Below are 20723 nucleotides of genomic sequence, written 5' to 3' on the forward strand. Positions count from 1 at the left end.
CCATAGGTCCTTCTGACAGTGATTGTCAAATTTAGTACCTCTACATTTTTGAAGTTATATTTTGAATATATATATTATACAGTATATATTTATAAATATATACTGGATTAAATTTTATATAATTATTAAATTATATCTATTTTATAAAATATAAATGTCAATAGCTATAAATATTATATTTATTCTCTATGTTTATAAGTTACCTTATAAAGTTTTAAAATGTAAGATTTTTTAAGCTGTAATGCTAACAAATTGAATATTGATTTCAATACCTCAATGAGTTCCCTGGTGTAGCAGTCAGGAAGAATCCGCCTGCCAAAGACGGGACACAGGTTTGATCCCTGGTCCAGGAAGATTCCACGTGCCAAGGAGCAAGCAAGCCCGTGCGTCACAACTGCTGAGCCTGAGCTTTGGAGCCTGGGCTTTGGAGCCTGGGAGCCACGACTCCCCGAAGACCGTGCGCCTGGAGCCGGCTCCACAGCGAGGGGCCACGGCAGGGAGAAGCCCAGCCACTGCAACAGCCAGTAACCCCCGCACACCGGAGAAGATGCTGCTTATAGGATACAAATGTCAACAGCCCAGATATAAATATATGAATATATTGTAATTAACTAATATATTACATATTATAATGACCTTTGTTGGCAAAGTAATGTCTCTGCTTTTCAGTATGCCATCTAGGTTGATCATAACTTTTCATCCAAGGAGTAAGCGTCTTTTAATTTCATGGCTGCAGTCACCATCTGCAGTGGTTTTGGAGCCCAAAAAAATAAAGTCTGACACTGTTTCCACTGTTTCCCCGTCTATTTCCCATGAAGTGATGGGACCAGATGCCATGATCTTCGTTTTCTGAATGTTGAGCTTTAAGCCAACTTTTTCGCTCTCCTCTTTCACTCTCATCAAGAGGCTTTTTAGTTCCTCTTCACTTTCTGCCATAAGGGTGGTGTCATCTGCATATCTGAGGTTATTGATATTTCTCCCGGCAATCTTGATTCCAGCTTGTGCTTCCTCCAGCCCATCTTCTCATGATGTATTCTGCATAGAAGTTAAATAAGCAGGGTGACAATATACAGCCTTGACGCCCTCCTTTTCCTATTTGGAACCAGTTTGTTGTTCTATGTCCAGTTCTAACTGTTGCTTCCTGACCGGCATATAGGTTTCTCAAGAGGCAGGAATATATTTATTATTTAATTATTGATTATATAATATATTTATATTTTATTATTATTATATATGTTATAAATATATTATTTATTATACTATAATAAATATAATAAAAATATACCAATGTCAAAATATAAATATCAATGGGCCAATAAATGTATTATATACAATTATATATTCATATATCAATATATCAATATATCAAATATAAATATCAGTAGCCCAATAAATATATTATATATAATTATGTTTATATAAGTATTTATTGAATTGTATATTTAAATAAAATTAAATATATTGAATATATTTTTATTTAATTATATATAATATATAATAAATATAATAAAATCAATATCAAAATATAAATATCAATAGCCCCTTGCGCACCAGCAAGGACAAGCCAGCGCAGCAAAAATAAATAGATAAGGGTAATAAAAAACAGACAAAGCCTCAAGCAACCGGAAACCCCCAGGGAGCACACACGGTCCCCACCCGGGTCGCTGCCCCATCGAGTGAGGGCGGCCGTGGAGGAAGGGCCAAGGGAAGCCGCTGGGAGAGCAGCGAACCGCGGCGAGACCACATGGAGGACGCGGGAGGCCAGGGCCGGCGCGGCCCGCCGCACCCGCTGAAGCACCGGCAGCCTCCGGCCCTGCGGGCGCACGGCCTTCGCTCCAGAGGGCCGGGTGCGCCGCCAGGGGCCCGGCGGTCGGCCACGGGGCTGGGGCGGGGCGGCCACTGGCCACGTCCGCTCGCTGCGGCGCAGCGCCCACGACAGAGGCTTTGTGCTGGCTGCAGCGACCAGCCCTGATCACCAAAGGGAAACCGAGCCGCCGGTCCGCAAGTGAAGCAGGAAGGCGGCAGGCGTCGCTCGCAGCGGCAGAAAGCCGGTTCCCGGACCCCGTGGGCGCCGGATTCCAAGGACGCCTAAGTCTCCTGCATAAAACCGCGCTCTTCTGTGGTTCTCTAGTCACTAAGGCGTGTCCGGCTCTTTGCGGCCCTGTGGACTCTAGCCCGCCAGGCTCCTCTTTCCATGGGATTTCCCCGGGGGAGAATACTGAAGCGGGTTCCAGTTTCTTCCTCCGGGGGATGTTCCCGACCCAGGGATGTAACCCACATCTCCCGCACTGGCAGGTGGAGGCTTTTCTGAGCCCCCAGGGGAGCCCGTCAAGCGGCACAGTGTTATCATCTGACCGCGCACGCCCTCCGCTGCACTCCAACTTGTGTCTACACGCCTGTGAGACCTAATGCAGAGTCGATGCCTCGTGAACAGCTGTACACGCAACGTGAACGCTATGTACACTGTTGCCAGCAGGGCAAATCCAAGTTTTGCTTTTTGGAAACGTCTGGACTTTTTCCGGAATATTTTCAATCCCCAGTTGGTTGAACCGTGGCTGGCTGGCTGGATATAGGAGATCCCTTGAGGCACGGTCAGCACGGCCAGGCCTGGGACTCAAGTCCATGGAAAAGTGAAACAACCCAACTCAGGCAGGGCTTCGGACCGTGTGGCGAGGATCGCAGGTGACAGGTGCTCTGAATCCCTCAGATTAACAGGAAGGATCTTCCCCACCGCCGCCTGCAGTGGCCTTCTGCCTGGCACTCTCTCCACGCCCTGAGGCCGCCTCTTGTGAGCCCTATCAGCACCGTCAAGACTTCACAGTACAGAGGTGGTCAGGCGTCGTGCCAGGGTGATGCCCAGTATGGCCCTGAGGCTCAACCTCTGTCTCTTGCAAATAAGGAACACAAGCCCATCAGGTGATGGAGCCGTGTGCTGGGAACACGCAAGACACAGCAGGAGGGTTTCTTATAAACACCACAATGTGTTCATGACTAAATCTGTTTTAAACACTCAGAATTTTTCTGCTGGAAAGTGGTGTGAACAGGAACCAGGAAGGGACCACGTGCCCAGCATCTCACCTGACCCTGGCAGGTATATAGAGGCTCCTGGCCCAGGAGGCCCCACACCTGAGCACCTTCTCTCTCTCCACCTGCTCCTCTGACCTACTCCACCCTCAACCCACCAGAACCATGGGCTGCTCTGACTGTTCCGGGGGCTGTGGCTCCAGCTGTGGGGGCTGCGGCTCCAGCTGCTGTGTGCCCGTCTGCTGCTGCAAGCCCGTGTGCTGCTGTGTGCCAGCCTGCTCCTGCTCCAGCTGCGGCAAAGGGGGCTGTGGCTCCAGCTGTGGGGGCTCCAAGGGGGGCTGCGGCTCCTGTGGGGGCTCCAAGGGGGGCTGCGGCTCCTGTGGAGGCTGTGGCTCTGGCTGCAGCTCCAGCTGCTGCGTGCCCGTCTGCTGCTGTGTGCCCTCCTGCTCCTGCTCTAGCTGTGGCAAAGGGGGCTGTGGCTCCAGCTGTGGGGGCTCCAAGGGGGGCTGCGGCTCCTGTGGGGGGTCTAAGGGGGGCTGCGGCTCATGTGGAGGCTGCGGCTCCAGCTGCTGTGTGCCCGTGTGCTGCTGTGTGCCAGCCTGCTCCTGCTCCAGCTGTGGCAAAGCGGGCTGCGGCTCCTGTGGCTGCTCCCAGTCCAGCTGCTGCAGACCCTGCTGCTCCCAGTCCAGCTGCTGCAGACCCTGCTGCTCCCAGTCCAGCTGCTGTGTCCCCGTTTGCTGCCAGCGCAAGATCTGATTCTTCAACACACACCCCATATGTAGCAGATGCCTTGGATGGAGATCAATACCCGACCTCAAAGCCCTGAATCCCAGCCCTGGGCTGCTGTGTCGGGAATGTGGGACCAGGGGTGTTTATAGTAGAAAGAGCACACCCAGCTCACCCTTGAGAGGGTCTGACCCCTGACCTCCCATCAGCTTCCTGTGAAAAGCCTCGACCGCAGCCCTCAGATGTCTCCCCTGAACTCACCGGCTTAATTCTCTGAGAATCGGCTACAGATTCTGAGAATCCTTGCAATTCCTTTCAATAAACGTATCCCTTCCCCGCACACGTCCTGGTCTTATCATGATTCTTTTCTTACTGTTTCTGGTAATTTACCATTTCAACATCCCTCTTCTCTCTGTCTCCTTTGGATTTCCTGAATCCCAGCAGAGCATTCAGCAACCCACTGCCCCGGGCAACCCAGACTGCTCCACGCCCACAGCATGCACTGTGCGAGAAACTGGGGCTCAGGAGAGAACTGGGCACCCACCTGCCCGAGGCAGCTTGATTGTGGCAGGGAGGGGGGCAACCCTGATCGGGTTCGGGAGGGGGCGGAGGCCAGCAGCCACCGGGGCCACAGGGACGCCAGAGGAGGGGCGGTTGTGAAGGTTTGAGGCTGGCTGCAGAGGGGTCGGGGGCCAGCCCCATTCCTCAGTAACTTCAGTTCAGTTCAGTTGCTCAGTCATGTCTGACTCTTTGCGACCCCATGAACCGCAGCACGCCAGGCCTCCCTGTCCATCACCAACTCCCACAGTTCACTCAAACTCACGTCCATCAAGTCAGTGATGCCATCCTGCCATCTCATCCTCTGTCGTCCCCTTCTCCTCCTGCCCCCAATCCCTCCCAGCATCAGAGTCTTTTCCAATGAGTCAACCCTTCGCATGAGGTGGCCAAAGTACTGGAGTTTCAGCTTTAGCATCATTCCTTCCAAAGAAATCCCAGGGCTGATCTCCTTCAGAATGGCCTCGTTGGATCTCCTTGCAGTCCAAGGGACTCTCAAGAGTCTTCTCCAACACCACAGTTCAAAAGCATCAATTCTTCAGTGCTCAGCTTTCTTCACAGTCCAGCTCTCACATCCATACATGCCCACAGGAAAAACCATAGCCTTGACTAGACGGACTTTTGTTGGCAAAGTAATGTCTCTGCTTTTGAATACGCTATCTAGGTTGGTCATAACTTTCCTTCCAAGGAGTAAGCGTCTTTTAATTTCATGGCTGCAATCACTTAACTTGGGGGTAAGAATTCTAAACACCATGACCGTTTGGATCCGCGGCCATGACCGTTTGGATCCGCGGCGGGAAGCCGAGCGGTGAAGAGGCGTGTCGCAGCACCAGAGAACCGAAAGCGACCGGCCTCTGGTCTTCGGTGTGGTTCCGCGTAAGCTCCACAGGGTGGCGCTGGAGCTGCTGTAAGTGGTTTCGCATTTGCTTGAAAGGGATTTATATTTTCAAGCCTTTAAAAAAAAAAAAAAGCGGACGGGGAAATCCCACGCTACCCACGCGCCTGAATCCTGGAGACGACCAGCCCTTCTGCAGAGAAGGGAGCGAGGCTGCTGCGCAAACACGTCTGCTCTTCAAGCTCAGAAAGAGGTGTGTGTGTGTGTGTGTGTGTGTGTGTGTGTGTGTGTGTGCGTGCGCGCGCGCGCGCACGTGTGTTCACATGCACATCAGAGGACGAGAGAGACGCCTTCTGAACGGCGGGGACTCAGAGTTCGGAGCCCATCATAGCCAGTCGTGCACCTGGAAGGCTCCTGAGGCCCGGCTGGGGACCCCCAAGTGTGCGCCCAGTCACGCCCCGGTGGCTGCTGCCAGCTGCTCTGCGCGTGTTTTCGCCGGGGCCTCGGGTCCCACAGACGAGACCGGCAAGCGCTAAGCTGAAATACTGCAGACGCGGGGTGCTGCTCAGAGAGCCACCGGTGTCCAGCTGCCTCCTCGTCGGCGCCGGAAAGCGGCCCGGTCCAGCCACAGAGAGAAGCCCGCGCAGCCTGGGGCCGGGGGTGCGCACCGGGGCCGAAGCCTTTATCTCCAAACTCTTCAGTCGTGTCTGCCTGTTCTGGCCTTTGCTTTCTGTACCAGACTCTCCACTGGGGACAGGACCGTCTCCCAGGCTGGGGGGGCTGGGGGTAGGGTGTGCAGATGAAGGGCACAGCAGGGGGTGTGGGGGTAAACGGAGCTTGGGCTCCCAAGCTTGCCTGCAGAGCTGGTCGAGACCCAGCCCTGAGCCCCTGGGGTCCAGCTCCCGGGCAGGTGGGACACCCTGACCGTCCTGCTGCTGCTGTGCACTCGCCGAGCTGTGTCTGACTCTTTGCAACCCCATGCGCTGCGGCACACCAGGTTCCCCTGTCCTCCACTATTTCCTGGAGTTTGCTCACACTCACGTCCACCAGGTCAGTGATGCCATCCAACCGTCTCGTCGTCTGCTGCCCCCTTCTCCTTTCATCTTCAATCTTTCCCAGCATCAGGGTCTTTTCCACTGAGTTGGAGCTTCCGTTTCAGTATCAGTCCTTCCAATGAATATTCAGGACTGATTTCCTTTAGGATTGTATGGTTGGATCTCCTTGCAGTCCAAGGGGCTTTCAAGAGTCTTCTCCTGCCGGGGTCCAGCCCCGGTGGATCCAGGGTGATTCGAAGGTGGGGGGACGGAGTCGGCGTCTTTGGAAAAATACATATTTAATCACAGATATAGAGAGATTAGAAATGGATAGTGTAGTAGGAAGATTAGTGGAGAAAAAGAGGCTGAATAACTTGGATTACGTGGAATAGCATCCATGCTCCAGATGGGAATTCAGCCAGAAAAACGGGAGTAAGAAAGAAGCGACATGGGGGAATCAGTCTTTCCGGAAACTGATCCGATTTCTTTATTTTGGGGTTTGCTTATATACCTTTTGTTACACATAGGGATGAATACAGAGTCGTGCTGGGGTCAGCAGTCCTGACCTTTATCAAAATCAGGTGCTTCACATAAATGTATAAAAAAAAGGTCTTAGGAATATTACATCATCTTCTGGCCATGAGTGAGACCTGCTGACATTTTATGATCCTTTCTTTCTGATAACCAAAAACTTATTTCTTCCAAGGGTGTTTTTTCTTAAACCAGGCACCACCCTCCAAATAAAGTTGCATTCCTATAGGGTGAGGGTGTAGTGAGTTACAATCAAGAAAGGAATTTATTTAACCCAAGGTTAACAGGATTAGTCTTAAAGGTTAATACTTATTTCTCCTATATGCTTAAAGGTTAATACTTATTTCTCCTATATGTTAGTTATATTCATTATAAGTGTAGGGAACATGGAGATTTAGCAGCAAACATCAGCCCAACAAATGAAAATCCTTTCACCAATGCTCCCCTTAAGATCTATTTAGTCTTAAGATATGATAAAGTTACATTCTTACACAGCAAGGACACAGTGATATATAAGTACAGTGATCTATTACAAAAGAGAAAATCCATTAACTCAAAAAGTCTAGTATTGCTAACATCAAAAACTACCATATTTCCTTTGCTATATTCCAAATACATTGATTAATATATTCCCAGGTGCCTAAGGATATAGAGGCCTGGCGGCAATTATTGACTCAAACAGAAGAAAAAGTCCTATGCTAATTAAGACTCTCAAAATACTCCAAAACTCTCTGTGCTGTTTATGGTTGAGAGGTAGTAAACAATCATGTGCCTAGTGGCGGCAGTAAGGATAATCCTGTCACACAAGCTAGTCTGTCAGCAGAGAGGTTTGACCTGAGACATCCTTGTCCCACCCAGAGCAGGGAATTAGCAGCAATTATTGACACAACAAATGAAGAGACCCTTCACCAATATAATTCCTAACCAACTATACTAATAATTTCTAACTCCCCAAAAGAATTTGCCTTTAGCAAGTCTAAAACATCTCATGCCTCTCAGGTTAGGAGGCTGTAGACAATCACATGTGGCCGGACGAACCTATACAGGTGGGCTAGATAACCTTCAGAGTCCGTAAGCTGAAACACTCTTGTCACGCCCAGGAATTTTTATTGCCTTGGAGCTGCACGTTTACTCCTTCTCCGAGAGAAACGGTTATGGGGGAGAGCCCCCGTAAAGTCAGAGGTGTAGGTGAGAGCATAAAACAGACTCTGGTTTTGGGGTTAGATGCTCGGGAACAGGGGGTTTCCTGAGGCTTGATCACGCCTTTGCGTATGCCAAGCCTCCTTCCTCATGACCTTTGCCATGGGCGGAATTCCTCACGCTGGCCCCCGGCATTCTCCAACACCACAGTTTGAAAGCACCAATTCTTCAGTGCTCAGCCTTCCTTATGGTCCAACTGTGACACTTCTACATGACTGCTGGAAAAACCATAACTTGACCATACGGAGCTTCGTCGGCAAAATGATGTCCCCACTTTTGAGTACATCGTCTAGGTTTGTCATAGCTTTTCTTACAAGGAGCAAGAGTCTTTTAATCTCATGGCTGCAGTCACCATCGGCAGTGATTTTGGAGCCCCCAAAATAAAATCTGTCCATTTTCTCCCATTCTATTTGCCATGAAGTGATGGGACTGGATGCCATGATCTTGGTCTTTTTAATGTTGAGTTTTAAGCCAGCTTTTTCACTCTCTTCTTTCACCCTCATCAAGAGTCTCTTTAGTTCCTCTTCCCTTTCTGACCGTCCTGGGGAGACCTGACAAGACCAGTGCGTGTGGCCAGCAGCATCGCAGGCTACGTCATCTAGGCCCCAGCTGAACTCAGACAATCAGGTATTTTCTCTACTTGCCTCTGCTAAGCCAGGTCTCCCCTTCTGGGCTTCTGCAGCTGGTTTTTGGAAGTAAGCTGCCACTGAGCTTCCAGCCATGCCCTTTCCAAACTCTGACCACCCAGACAACCTGCCAACCACTGTTCCTGAATCCTAAATCCATCTCTTCTTTCCTACAAACAGAGGTCTAACAGCCTAGTTAGACCCTGCAAGCTCTGCCCACAACTGGCTGCCCCTCCACCACCTATGGGGCCAGCCCCCTGACCCGGGCTGTGATTCAGCAAACGTCACTCAGGATGCTGAGCCTGGCACAGACCAGGCCACAGGGTGTCTTCCTCCACTAGTGGTCCTAGGAGATCCACTGGAAGCCGTGTAGGGAAGGGAGAGTCCAGTCACCCGGAAGTCTCTCTGGGCCAGCATACGGCAGTCAGGGGGCAGGGAAGAGGAGCTGGGAGAAGTCTGCAAGAGCGGGTCAGAGGGAGATCGAGGAGCCACCAGCCAGATTCACTGAACACAAGGCGCCCAGGGACTCAAGGCTAGACCTGGGTCTGGAAAGGGGCGGCCACGGCCACCAGGAAAAGGGCCGGGGTTCCTCCTGTTTGACCCGTAAAGAGAGTCTCTTCTGAGGACTGAAAAGCATGGGTGACCTTGGAGAATGAGGAACCACGGGACATGCCTGTTTACAAAAAATCACATGGGATCAACCGAAATATGACGCTCTAGGGCTTCCCTGGAGGCCCAGCGGTGAGGACCCCGCCGATGCAGGGGACACCGGTCGATCCCTGGTCCAGGAAGATGCCGCGCGCCGCCGGGCAACCAACCCACGCACCGCAGCTGCTGAGCCTGTGATGCCAGCGCCCGTGCTCGACGGCAGGAGAAGCCACGGCGCCAGGGGCCCGCGCACCTCGGGCCGAGTGCAGCCCCTGCTCAGCGCAGCTAGAGAAAGCCCGCGGGCAGCAAGGAAGGCCCAGCGCGCGCGCGCGCGCACACACACACACACACACACACACACACACACGCACGCACGCGCGCGCGACACTCTGGAGCGTGGGATTGTGGGTAATTTGCCTGCTTCTCGACTTCTCCAGTTTTGTTTAACTAAGACCTCACGTTTTTCCCGAGAAATAACTGACGTATCTCTCTCTAGTCGCTCAGTCGTGTCCGACGCTTGCAACCCTGTGGACTGTGGCCTGCCAGGCTCCTCTGGCCACACGACTCTCCAGGCAAGGATACTGGAGTGGGGCGCCGTTTCCTTCTCCAGGGAAGCTTCCCGACCAGGGATCAAACCTGTGTCCCCTGCCTCTGCTGCCCTGCAGGCAGAGTCTTAACTGCTGAGCCACTGGGGCAGCCCCCACCATACCCTCGTCTATCCACATCGCCCCAAACGGCAGGACACCTTTCCTTCCCTTTACAGCTGAAGAGTATCCCATGACCCTCCACATCGCCTTCATCCACTCATCCCTAATGGGCATGCAGGTTGCTTCCGGATCTCGACTAACGTAAACAATGCTGCAATAAACATAGGGTCCAGATGTCATTTCAAGGTGATGTTTTCGTTTCTCTAAGACAAATATCCGGAAGTAGAATTGCTGGCTCATATGACAGCTCTATTTTTAATTTTCTGAGGAGACTCCATACTGTTTTTCACAGTGGATGCACCAACTTACAGGCCCCCGAACAGCGCGCGGGCTCCCTTCTCTCCACTTGCTCACCTTGCTATCTGCTGTCTGTCTGATAACAGCTGTTCGCAGGTGTGAGGTATCTCGCGGTCTTGACTTGCGTCTCTCTGATGGTTAGGGATGCTGAGCCTCTCTTCGTGTCTGTTGGTCTCCTGTACGTCTTCCTTAGGGGAAAAGAAAGTCTATTCAGATACTCTGCCCATTTTTTAAGCATACTGTTTGCCCGTTTTGGAGGGTCTTTTTTTCACTACTGAGTGATATGAGCTCTTTATATACTTTGGATATTAATCCTTTATCAGAAAGGATTAATCAAATGATCTACAAATGATTAATCAAATATTTTCTCCCACTCCGTGGGTTGCCTTTTATCTTTGTTCGTGGTTTGGTTTCCTTTGCTGTGCAGAAGCTTCTTAGTTTGATACAGTCCTGCTTGCTTACTTTTGCTTTTGTTTCCACTACAAACCTCTAATTTTAAAAAATAAAATTCTGAAGATAAGTAATGGGGAGGTTTTCAGTACATAAAATAGATGTTGGGAAAGATCCCAGGACCCCCAGTTATATGTAGTCAACAGAAAACTGGAAATAGCACAAAGCTGGACTGTTCCTTTTTACAGGAAACAAACAAGACAGGGAAGAAGCCAGACTTAGAAACCTAGGAGGGTGTCTGCTGGGAAAAGTCAACAGAAGTCCATGGATTCCAGGCCCACAAACAAGACACAGCACAGATGGGAACCAGGAAGTGAGCACGTGCCCAGGTCACACCTGCCCCGGCAGGTATATAGAGGCTCCCGGCCCCGGAGGCCCCACACTGAGTCCCTTCTCTCTCTCCACCTGCTCCTCTGACCTACTCCACCCTCAACCCAACAGAACCATGGGCTGCTCTGGCTGTTCCGGGGGCTGCGGCTCCAGCTGTGGGGGCTGCGGCTCCAGCTGCTGTGTGCCCGTCTGCTGCTGCAAGCCTGTGTGCTGCTGTGTGCCAGCCTGCTCCTGCTCCAGCTGTGGCAAAGGGGGCTGTGGCTCCAGCTGTGGGGGCTCCAAGGGAGGCTGCGGCTCCTGCGGGGGGTCTAAGGGGGGCTGCGGCTCCTGTGGGGGGTCTAAGGGGGGCTGCGGCTCGTGTGGAGGCTGTGGCTCCAGCTGCTGCAAGCCCGTGTGCTGCCGTGTGCCAGCCTGCTCTTACTCCAGCTGTGGCAAAGGGGGCTGTGGCTCCAGCTGTGGGAGCTCCAAGGGGGGCTGCGGCTCCTGCGGGGGGTCTAAGGGGGGCTGCGGCTCCTGTGGGGGCTCCAAGGGGGGCTGCGGCTCGTGTGGGGGCTGTGGCTCTGGCTGCGGCTCCAGCTGCTGCAAGCCCGTGTGCTGCTGTGTGCCTGCCTGCTCCTGCTCCAGCTGCGGCAAAGGGGGCTGCGGCTCCTGTGGGGGCTGTGGCTCTGGCTGCGGCTCCAGCTGCTGTGTGCCCGTCTGCTGCTGTGTGCCAGCCTGCTCCTGCTCCAGCTGCGGCTCCTGTGGCTGCTCCCAGTCCAGCTGCTGCAGGCCCTGCTGCTCCCAGTCCAGCTGCTGTGTCCCCGTGTGCTGCCAGCGCAAGATCTGAAGCTGTGTCCAGGGACCTCAAGTGGCTCCTGGGAACCCAGGAATCTAGGAAGTGACCGGTGGCCCATCCAAGATTAGCAAGTGGCAGTTTTGAATCCATCTTTTCTAGAATGGGGAGCCCAACTCTCCAGTCCCAGCAGATTGCTTCCCAGATCCAGGCGAAGGGAGGCCACTTCATGCCTTCTGTCCATTCTGGATCCCCACCTCCTCTGCCTCGAGGAAGTCATTTCCTTCCCAGTCTCCGCATGACTGCAGTCCCCGCAGGCCCCTGATTCCTGGAGTCCACTGCCCCTCGTGCTTTGGACTTGGCCGACCTGGTCCATCCCACAAGGCCAACGTCCGGACCACAGACCCAGGAGGTGCCCCCACTCTCCTCAGCCCCGCATCAGCTGGCCCAGCACCGCCCTTCACCAGGATTTGCCTGTGCCTCCGCCACCGGCCACAGTCCAATCTGGACCTGGTGTGGACTCTAAATAAACACATTCCCCTCTCAAGGACTCTGTCTCCATGATACTTCTTTATGTTTTTAATATTCTTTTAAATTCGTGTGGCTCCACTGGGTCTTAGTTGCGGCAGTGGGATCTTTTAGTTTGGGCACATGACCTCAGTTTCAGCATGTTGGGTCTAGTTCCCCAACCAGGGATCGAACCCATGCCCCTCTGCACTGGGAGCACGGCGTCTTAGCCACTGGAGCACCACGGAAGTCCCCAAGACACTCCTTTAACGGACACTCTAGTGAGGAGTTCAGAAAACTACTGCGCGCTGTTGATGCGAGGAACACACAGGCGCAATCTCTTTTCTGAAGGTATTTCTGGCAACATTTACTATAATCTCCCTGTTGCTGGCATCACTTTCCTTGCTTTGGTGGCATTTTAAAATACAGTTATTAGTAAGAATGAGACAAAGTAGCAGTCGGAAAAGAGAAAGCAAAGTCATCATCGTCTACGTGTGTTCCCGTTGCACACCTGGGGTGTGAAAAAGTGAGCTCAGGCAGAAGGCTGCAGACATAAAACGTAAACCAACAGCCTTTCCACGCACACAGAACAGAAACACAGTGACGGAACGGACTTCCTCCACTCCTAAACGTGAACGCCACAAAACCCATCTCTAAAATCTGCACGAAAAAGCACCACTTCTAACAGTAAAAACTGGAGACTGTCCTGATGTCCATTAATAGAAAAGAAACACTGCTTGTGGTTTAGTCGCTCAGCAGACTGTTGCTGCTGCTGCTGCTGAGTCGTTTCACTCGTGTCCGACTCTGTGCGACCCCATAGACGGCAGCCCAGCAGGCTCCGCCGCCCCTGGGATTCTCCAGGCAAGAGCCCTGGAGCGGGCTGCCAGGCAGCAACGGGAATCTTACAGACTGATGTTGAGCAAAAGAAATCGACAGAAAGGCAGACGCTGGGACCGACTCCACGTGAAGTCCATAAACACACACGCAGAACAGACTGGCCTACGCCACCAGGGACTGGGAGGGGCTCCTTGGGGGAAAGCGGTTGAAAAGAGGACAGGGGAGAGCTCCTGGGGCCTGGGGACGCTCTCTTTCTAAATCTGGGCGCGCCGGTTACATGCATGTTCAGTCTGTGAAAATCTGTCAAGCTGCCAAAGATGGGTACTCAATATTACACACAGTCAAGTGTGCGCTGCATGGCTGGAACAGGGGAGAACCTTTGCCTTCGACTACAGGCTCATCGCTAAACGGATGCTGCCTCTAAGCCTCAACTATACTTAGTGGCCCACCTTCGAAAAACTTGCCTTGCAGGTTATGGGCATTAACGTGAAAAACCTTCACAGGGAGCATGGTGACACTCTTCTCCGTGAACTTGTATTTCAATAAAAGTCTTTAAAAATCTATGTGAAGAAAGTTGTAATATAGAGACCCATAAAGAGAGTCATGAATAAAAGGATGGATAGTTCTTGTTTTAATAGGAAGGTTTTTTCATTTATACATTTTTATTTCAAAATGTTTATACCAGTACAGTGAAACTAAATTTTAGAGACGCTGGATAGCATTAGTTTGGATATTGTTGGTTTATTATAAAAGAAAAACATGGAAATTATTTACGTGATGAGACTTCACAGCTTCAGTGGAACAGGCAGCTTCCAATGTTGTGATGCCATTTCAACAGTGACTTATTTCAGTCAACACGCTCATCAAGAATGCCACCGCCTCTAAACAGGAAGTGATCCTTGCTGTCTATAACTACTTCCTGGGCTATATGCTAAGTAAATTGTATCCTCACCTCATCTCTTGTGCGCGTTTGCGTCAGTTCTGTCCGACTCTTTGCAGCTCTGTGGACTGTAACCCACCAGGCTCCTCTGTCCATGGGGTTCTCCAGGCAAGAAGACTGGAGTGGGCTGCCATGCCCTCCTCCAGGGGATCTTCCCGACCCACGGGTCAAACTCACATCTCCTGGGAGGAGAACTGTATTTCCAACTTGCCCAGTAACTGGCTGAATCTCTCCACTCTTCCCATTAGGGTCCCATCTGACAGCTACTACCATTCCTTGCGATGTTTTTCCTTGTGATTTTTCTGGAAGCCTAATGCCCCTCTGGTTACAGTCTCAGTTGTCCTTCTTTCAACTAATACTCGGTCAAAGAGGGGAGGAAACTTTCTAAATGGCTGTCCTGCCACGACCCCAGCTGCTGCAGCTCCCAGCCACACTCTCACACCTTGCTGCAGGGAGCAGGAAGTGTTACTATTTTAAGCAAGTCATTCTTCCTAAATTAATCTATATATTGGATCTGAATAAATATACTAAGAAGATATTTTAAGTAGCTATGCTGACTGTCACATTTATACAGGGGGAAAAAAAAGATATACGTAAAAATAGCTAAGAAAACGTTGAACAGAAAGGGGACCAGGACTTCCCTGGTGATCCAGTGGTGAGACTCCGCCTGCCAAAGCAGGGCACACACGTTGGATCCCTGGTCTGCAAAGATTCCATGTGCCGCGGGGCAGCCACGCCCCAGCCGCGCAACTACTGAGCCCTCTTGCCACAACTGCTGTGGCCTGAGTGCCTAGAGCCCACGCTCAGCAATGAGAGCAGGCCCCGCAGCGAGCAGCCCCAGCACCCGCTGGAGACAGCCCACGTGCAGCCGCAAACCCCCAGCACAGCCAAAAAGAAATCGAGAGAAGCAACAGTTTCAGAAAGAGTCCACTGCCCAAAAAGAAATGGAACCAGATAGCAAATCTATTAAGTTATGAGCGTTCAAACAGCTTGGAACACGTGTAAAAATCCAACAAATAAAAGAACAGAACCACCAGAGAAAGGTCAAAACGTGTGAGAATTTTCTACATACAAAAGATAGCATATTAAATTTGTTCAAAAATACATTATTCCACAGACGGATATTAAAGCAACCATGCAGGGAGGGCCTTCCCGGGCGGCAAAGAGTCCACTTGCCAGCGCGGGAGATGCTGCGTCCATCCCCAGCCCAGGAAGACCACACGTGCCGCGCGCCCCAGCGGCGCAGCTACTGAGCCTGCGCTCTAGAGCCCGGGAGCCGCGAGTACTGAGCCCACGAGCAGCAAGTACTGAGCCCCAGAGCCGCAAGTACTAAGCCCCGGAGCCTCAAGTACTGAGCCCGGAGCCTCAAGTACTGAGCCGGGAGCCTCAAGTACTGAGTCCCGGAGCCACAAGTACTGAGCCCGGAGCCTCAAGTACTGAGCCGGGAGCCGCAAGTACTGAGCCCGGGTGCCTAAAGCCCATGCTCCACAGTGAGAAGCTCACGCACGGCAGCTACAGAAGAGGCCGTGCGCAGCAACAAAGCCCAGCGCAGCCAAATACCTAGAGCAGCCATGGAGGGCGCTGAACGTCGGAACCGCGCCTTTACTTCACCTCTCGAGCTCAGTCACTCAGTCGCGTCTGACTCTCTGCGACCCTGCGGACTGCAGCCCACCAAGTTCCTCCCTCCACGGGAGTCTCCAGGCAAGAGTACTGGAGTGGTTGCCATGCCCTCCTCCACGGGATCTTCCCGACCCGGGGATGGAACCTGGGTCTCCTGCGTCTTCTGCATCGCAGGCAGACTCTTCGCTGCTGAGCCACCAGGGACGCCCCACTTCATCTCTTACTCTAAAAATAAATTGCATACAGAAAAAAGACTCCAACAGAAGATAAAAACACAAATGGCCAAAAGAGGGACTTTTAAAATAATACTGAGATGGGATAGTTGTTTCTAACCACGACACAAAATTCAGCAGCTCACGAAAAGATAGATAAATTTGGCATAAAAGAAAAATAAACATATAAAAAGAAAAATCCGTATGGCAAAAAACAATAATAACAACAACAGTGTCAACTGATAATTAACAAAGGACGAACTTCAGCTGGAGGGATGGCTGTCTGTCTGGCCTGCGGGGGCCACTGACTCGACCGATTCTCTGGTTTGGAAGCCACAGGAAACACACACAGCACGTGCCGCATCTGAGCTGCCGTTCCGGGGCAGTGCCAGGGGCTGAGACGACGGGCTGCTAAGAAGGGGCCGGGACTAAATGCCCGGGAAATCCAAGGTGATGCAAAGTGCGCACGCGAACCCAGAGAAGACACCTCCCCAGAACAGGTCTGAGAGATACCGCCTCACCCCTATCAGAAGGACCACAGTTATAAAGACAACAGATAACCAGCGCTGGCGAGGATGCGGAGAGTAGGGAAGCCTGGCGCACTCCCAGCCAGGAAGGTCAACTGGAGCAGCCACTGCGGAGGAGGGAGGCTCCTCCAGAAACTAAAGATAGGCCTGTCATGTGACCCAGCAATGTTGCTTCCGGGTATTAACCCAAAGGGAACAAAGACACGATCAGAAAAGACACAGGACACCAGTGTTCACTGCAGCATTTTCACAACGGACAAAACACGAAACCTAAGCGTCCGTGAGTGGGTGAAGAGAGAGATGCGGGGTGTGTATAGGTCTATGTATAGCTTTCTTAGGACACTTCAGAACCAGGTTCTGAACTGTACTCGTTTTTGCACGAGCCCTCAACACTATGTCAAAATGTAAAAGCACACGTGACTCATTTATCCGAAATAGTTCATGAAAATTTGACCAAAATAAATAAGAATATGCACAAAATAAACCGATACGTGGAATAAACCAGGCACAAACACGTCTTCAGGGCTGTGTCCGCTGTTTGGAAATGGTGAGCCCTGACTGTCCATTGCTACTGCCACAGGAAGCTTAACAAGCGGCGTGAAACACTTCCACCGACAGGGAACAATCCACCTGTGACTTTACTCGACAAAGGGAAAGACGCAGATGCCCGCAGCCAGCCCGTGGGCAGCTCTGGTGGTCGCAGTATCGTACAGCCAAGGGAATGGTGTGCGCCCACCTTCAGGACCACAGGTGCACACGCGAGCGCCAGGCGGTGTGCAGCTGCCAGAATCCCTGCGGGCAGTTCCCTCTTAACTTGCTGCAGCGTCTTCCATAATAGCTCACGTTTTTCGCCAAAGAATCTAAAAGTAACGACGGTTTGCTATGGTTTGCCAACAGAAGGCTGTGGAAGACTCGCAGCGTGGATTTGATGTTTTAAGTCCTCTTAAATAGATCTTCAAAAATTCAGGAGAGAAATCTGAACACACGCAATGTACCAAATGCACTCAAAAGGACAAGTTTGTTGTTAAAGGACAGATTTGCTTTCTGAACTGCGGTTTGCCAGCTCAGTCACTCAGTCCGGTCCAACTCTTTGCGGCCCCGTGGACCATAGCCCGCCAGGCTCCTCTGTCCTTGGGATTCTCTAGGCCAGAATACTGGAGTGGGTTGCCATGCCCTCCTCCAGGGGATCTTCCTGACCCAGGGATCAAACCCAGGTCTTGCGCATTACATGAGGATTCTTTACTGTCTGAGCCACCAGGGAAGCCCAAAAGTGTTTGGAGATACGTTTTTAAAAATTCCAGGTGAAAAACTGAGACGGGGCTCCATGGGGGCCCAGTAGTTAAGAATTCGCCCACCTGTGCGGGGCACGTGGATCCAATCCCTGGTCTGAGAAGATTCCACAACTAACCCTGTGCGCTGCGCCCGAGAGCCAAGAACTGCAGCCAGAGAGGCCGCGGCAACGAGAAGCCCGTGCCCCGCGGCTGGAGGGCAGCCCCGCTCCCAGCAGCTGGGGAAACGCCCCCGCCGCGTCAGAGTCCCGGCGCGGCCAGAGGAAACGGAGAGCCCAGGACCTGGGCTGAGCAGGCAGGAGAGGGCACGGGACCTGGGCTGAGCAGGCAGCAGCAAAGCTTCTTCTGTCCTTTTCACACCTATTTCTTAAAGAACTAAGAAAGACTTCTCATCAAAAGTGGTAAAATCTGCCCTCCTACACTGTTGGTGGGGATGTAAGTTGGTACAGCCACTGCGGAGAACAGTATGGAAGCTCCTTAAGAAAGTACACACAGAGCTACCAAATGACCTTGCAGTCCCACTCCTGGGCATGTATCAGAGAAAACCATGGTGTGAGAGGGCGCACGCTCCCCAGTGCTCGCAGCAGCGCTGTTTACAACAGCTGGGACACGGAAGCACCTCGATGTCCGCTGGCAGAGCGAGGGACGAGAAGGTGACGCACAGACACACACAACGGAATCTTACTCGGTCACTGAGAAGAACGAAACGGCATTGGCAGCAGGTCCATAGGTGGACCTGGAGAGTGTCACACCGAGTGAAGCCAGTCAGACAGGGACGGGGAAATATGAGCGGCGTGCCTTACACGTGGGATCGAAAAAGAGATGGTACAAATGAACTTACTTATGGGACAGAAAGAGGCTCAGAGACTCAGAGAGTGAACTTACGGTTGCTGGGGGGGAAGGACGGGGGAGCCGATCGTTAGGGAGTCTGGAAAGGCTGTGCACACACTGCTATATTTAAGACGGATGTATACCACATGGAACTCTGCTCAGTGTTACGTGGAAGCCTGGATGGGAGCGGGGCTTGGGGGAGAAGGGACTCGTGGATGTGTCTGACTGAGTCATGTCACTGCCCACCTGAAACGATCACAGCCTGGTTAGTCAGCTCTACCCCAACGCAAAGCAAAAAGTTCAAAGGAAAACAGGTAATAAGATGTGAAATAAACGTGCAAAAATAAGCTAGAAGCCGTTCCTAAAAGTGAAAATATTACTCACTCATATCCAACTTTTTGTGACCCTACGCACCATAGCCTGCCAGCCTCCTCTGTCCATGGAATTCTCCAGGCAAGAATAGTGCAATGGGTTGCCATTCCCTTCTCCAGGGGATCTTTCCAACCCAGAGACTAAACCCAGGTCTCCTGCATTGCAGGCGGATTCTTTACTGTCTGAAACACCACGGAAGTAATGCTGACGAAAGGCCCAAATTACAGCAAAATTTCCATATCACGCCAACAGCAGAATTCATTAACAAGAGGCGATACATTTCAAACAGAAGTAAGGAAAGCTCATGAATTATTTGATAATCCAATTAATGCGCAGTAGCAAATCACATGAATATTTTGGTAAAGGTTTAAGTTTCCTGCTGATTTGACATGAAAATATTGACACAGTCAAAGGTAGTGCAAAACACATAACAGGCCAGCTCCACCAAGGATGCGATCACAAACAGGCCGACAGAGGTAATTGATTAAAAAGAAATAGAAGGCGAACAAGGAGGTCAACCAGTCAGTCCTAAAGGAAAGTAGTCCTGAATATTCACTGGAGGGACTCATGCAGAAGCTGAAGCTCCAATACTTTGGCCACCTGGTGTGAAGAGACAACTCACTGGAAAAGATCCTGATGCCTGGAAAGACTGAAGGCAGGAGGAGAAGGGGACGACAGAGGATGAGGTGGTTGGATGGCATCACCGACTCCATGGACAGGAGTTTGAGTGAACTCTGAGAGATAGTGGAGGACAGGGGAGCCTGGCGTGCTGCGGTTATGGTTGCCGGGCGGCGGGGGGAAGGATGGGGGAGCGGATTGAAAAGGGTGGACACGACTTATCAGCTGAACAACAATAAGATTAAACGCCACACAAAGTGCTGATCCCCTGCAGCTTTAGAGCACAAATGTAAAGACATTTGATTAATATTTCCCCAGATTTGATAGCAAACCTAAATACTTACACGACAGTATCATGAGGCTACCTCAAATGTTCAAAGTCAACAACTAAAAAAAAAAAAAAAAAAAAAAACCCTCAAGCAGCCACGATAAAGGAAAAACGGAAAGCTCTGTATTCACTTTGGAAAGTAAGACTCTGAAACTGTCGTCATATGATTGAGTGATGAAGGATATGTGGCCAAAAAAAAATAATAATAAAGGAAAACCATAGTGGAGGACGCCCGGGGTAGAGAAGAGAGGCCGGGGCGATTCACTCCACAAAGTAAGATTATTTTCCCTCCTTTGTGCTCCCTAACGTCTGCCTCTCTGTGAAGCTAGGCTCCTCTGTCCGTGGGACTGTCCGAGCAAGAATGCTGGAGCGGGGGCCGCTTTCTCCTCCAGGGGATCTTCCCGACCCAGGGATCAAACCCGTGCGTGTCTCCCGTGCCTCCTGCACAGCAGGTGGACTCTTTACAGCTGAGCCACTGTGAAGTGAAGTGAAGTCGCTCAGTCGTGTCCGACTCTTTGCGACCCGTGGACGGTAGCCCACCAAGCTCCTCTGTCCATGGGATTCTCCAGGCGAGAATATTGGAGTGGGTTGCCATTTCCTTCTCCAGGGGATCTTCCCGACCCAGGGATCGAACCCAGGTCTCCCATATTGCAGGCAGACGCTTTAACCTCTGCACCACCAGGGAAGAAACCCCTCATCCTCTCAGGTTTGGTCATATTTGTGGTATCTGTCATTTCTTTAAATCTGTAATTTATTGTTATTTCTTTTCTTACTCGGTTAACTCTAATACATGCACACCCTCTCTGGGTTGGGCCTCCAAAGTCAGACAACGTATACAGATCTTAAACTCGAGCCTTTAAGCTCAAAACGAGGCCAGTTTGGAGTCAAGCGAGTTCTGCTCCCGCAC

At 51.4% G+C, this 20723-nt stretch overlaps 1 long non-coding RNA gene across 2 annotated transcripts in view; it reads right to left on the reverse strand.

The window, feature by feature from the left end:
• Positions 1-593: 593 nt before the first annotated feature.
• LOC121817488 (uncharacterized) overlaps positions 594-20723 on the reverse strand; it is a 71224-nt gene continuing 51094 nt past the window's right edge. Inside the window, exons 2-3 of one of the 2 annotated variants that reach the window (XR_009597891.1) lie at positions 10241-10371; positions 594-1035 (exon numbers count right to left, since the gene is read on the reverse strand). This is a non-coding gene — a long non-coding RNA (uncharacterized LOC121817488). Of the gene's footprint in view, positions 1036-6637; positions 10372-20723 lie in introns of those variants that run through there. The other variant, XR_009597890.1, reaches the window with a different exon arrangement.

This window comes from Ovis aries, chromosome 21 (genome assembly GCF_016772045.2).
Source record: "Ovis aries strain OAR_USU_Benz2616 breed Rambouillet chromosome 21, ARS-UI_Ramb_v3.0, whole genome shotgun sequence".
In the NCBI taxonomy this organism is placed as follows: domain Eukaryota; kingdom Metazoa; phylum Chordata; class Mammalia; order Artiodactyla; family Bovidae; genus Ovis; species Ovis aries.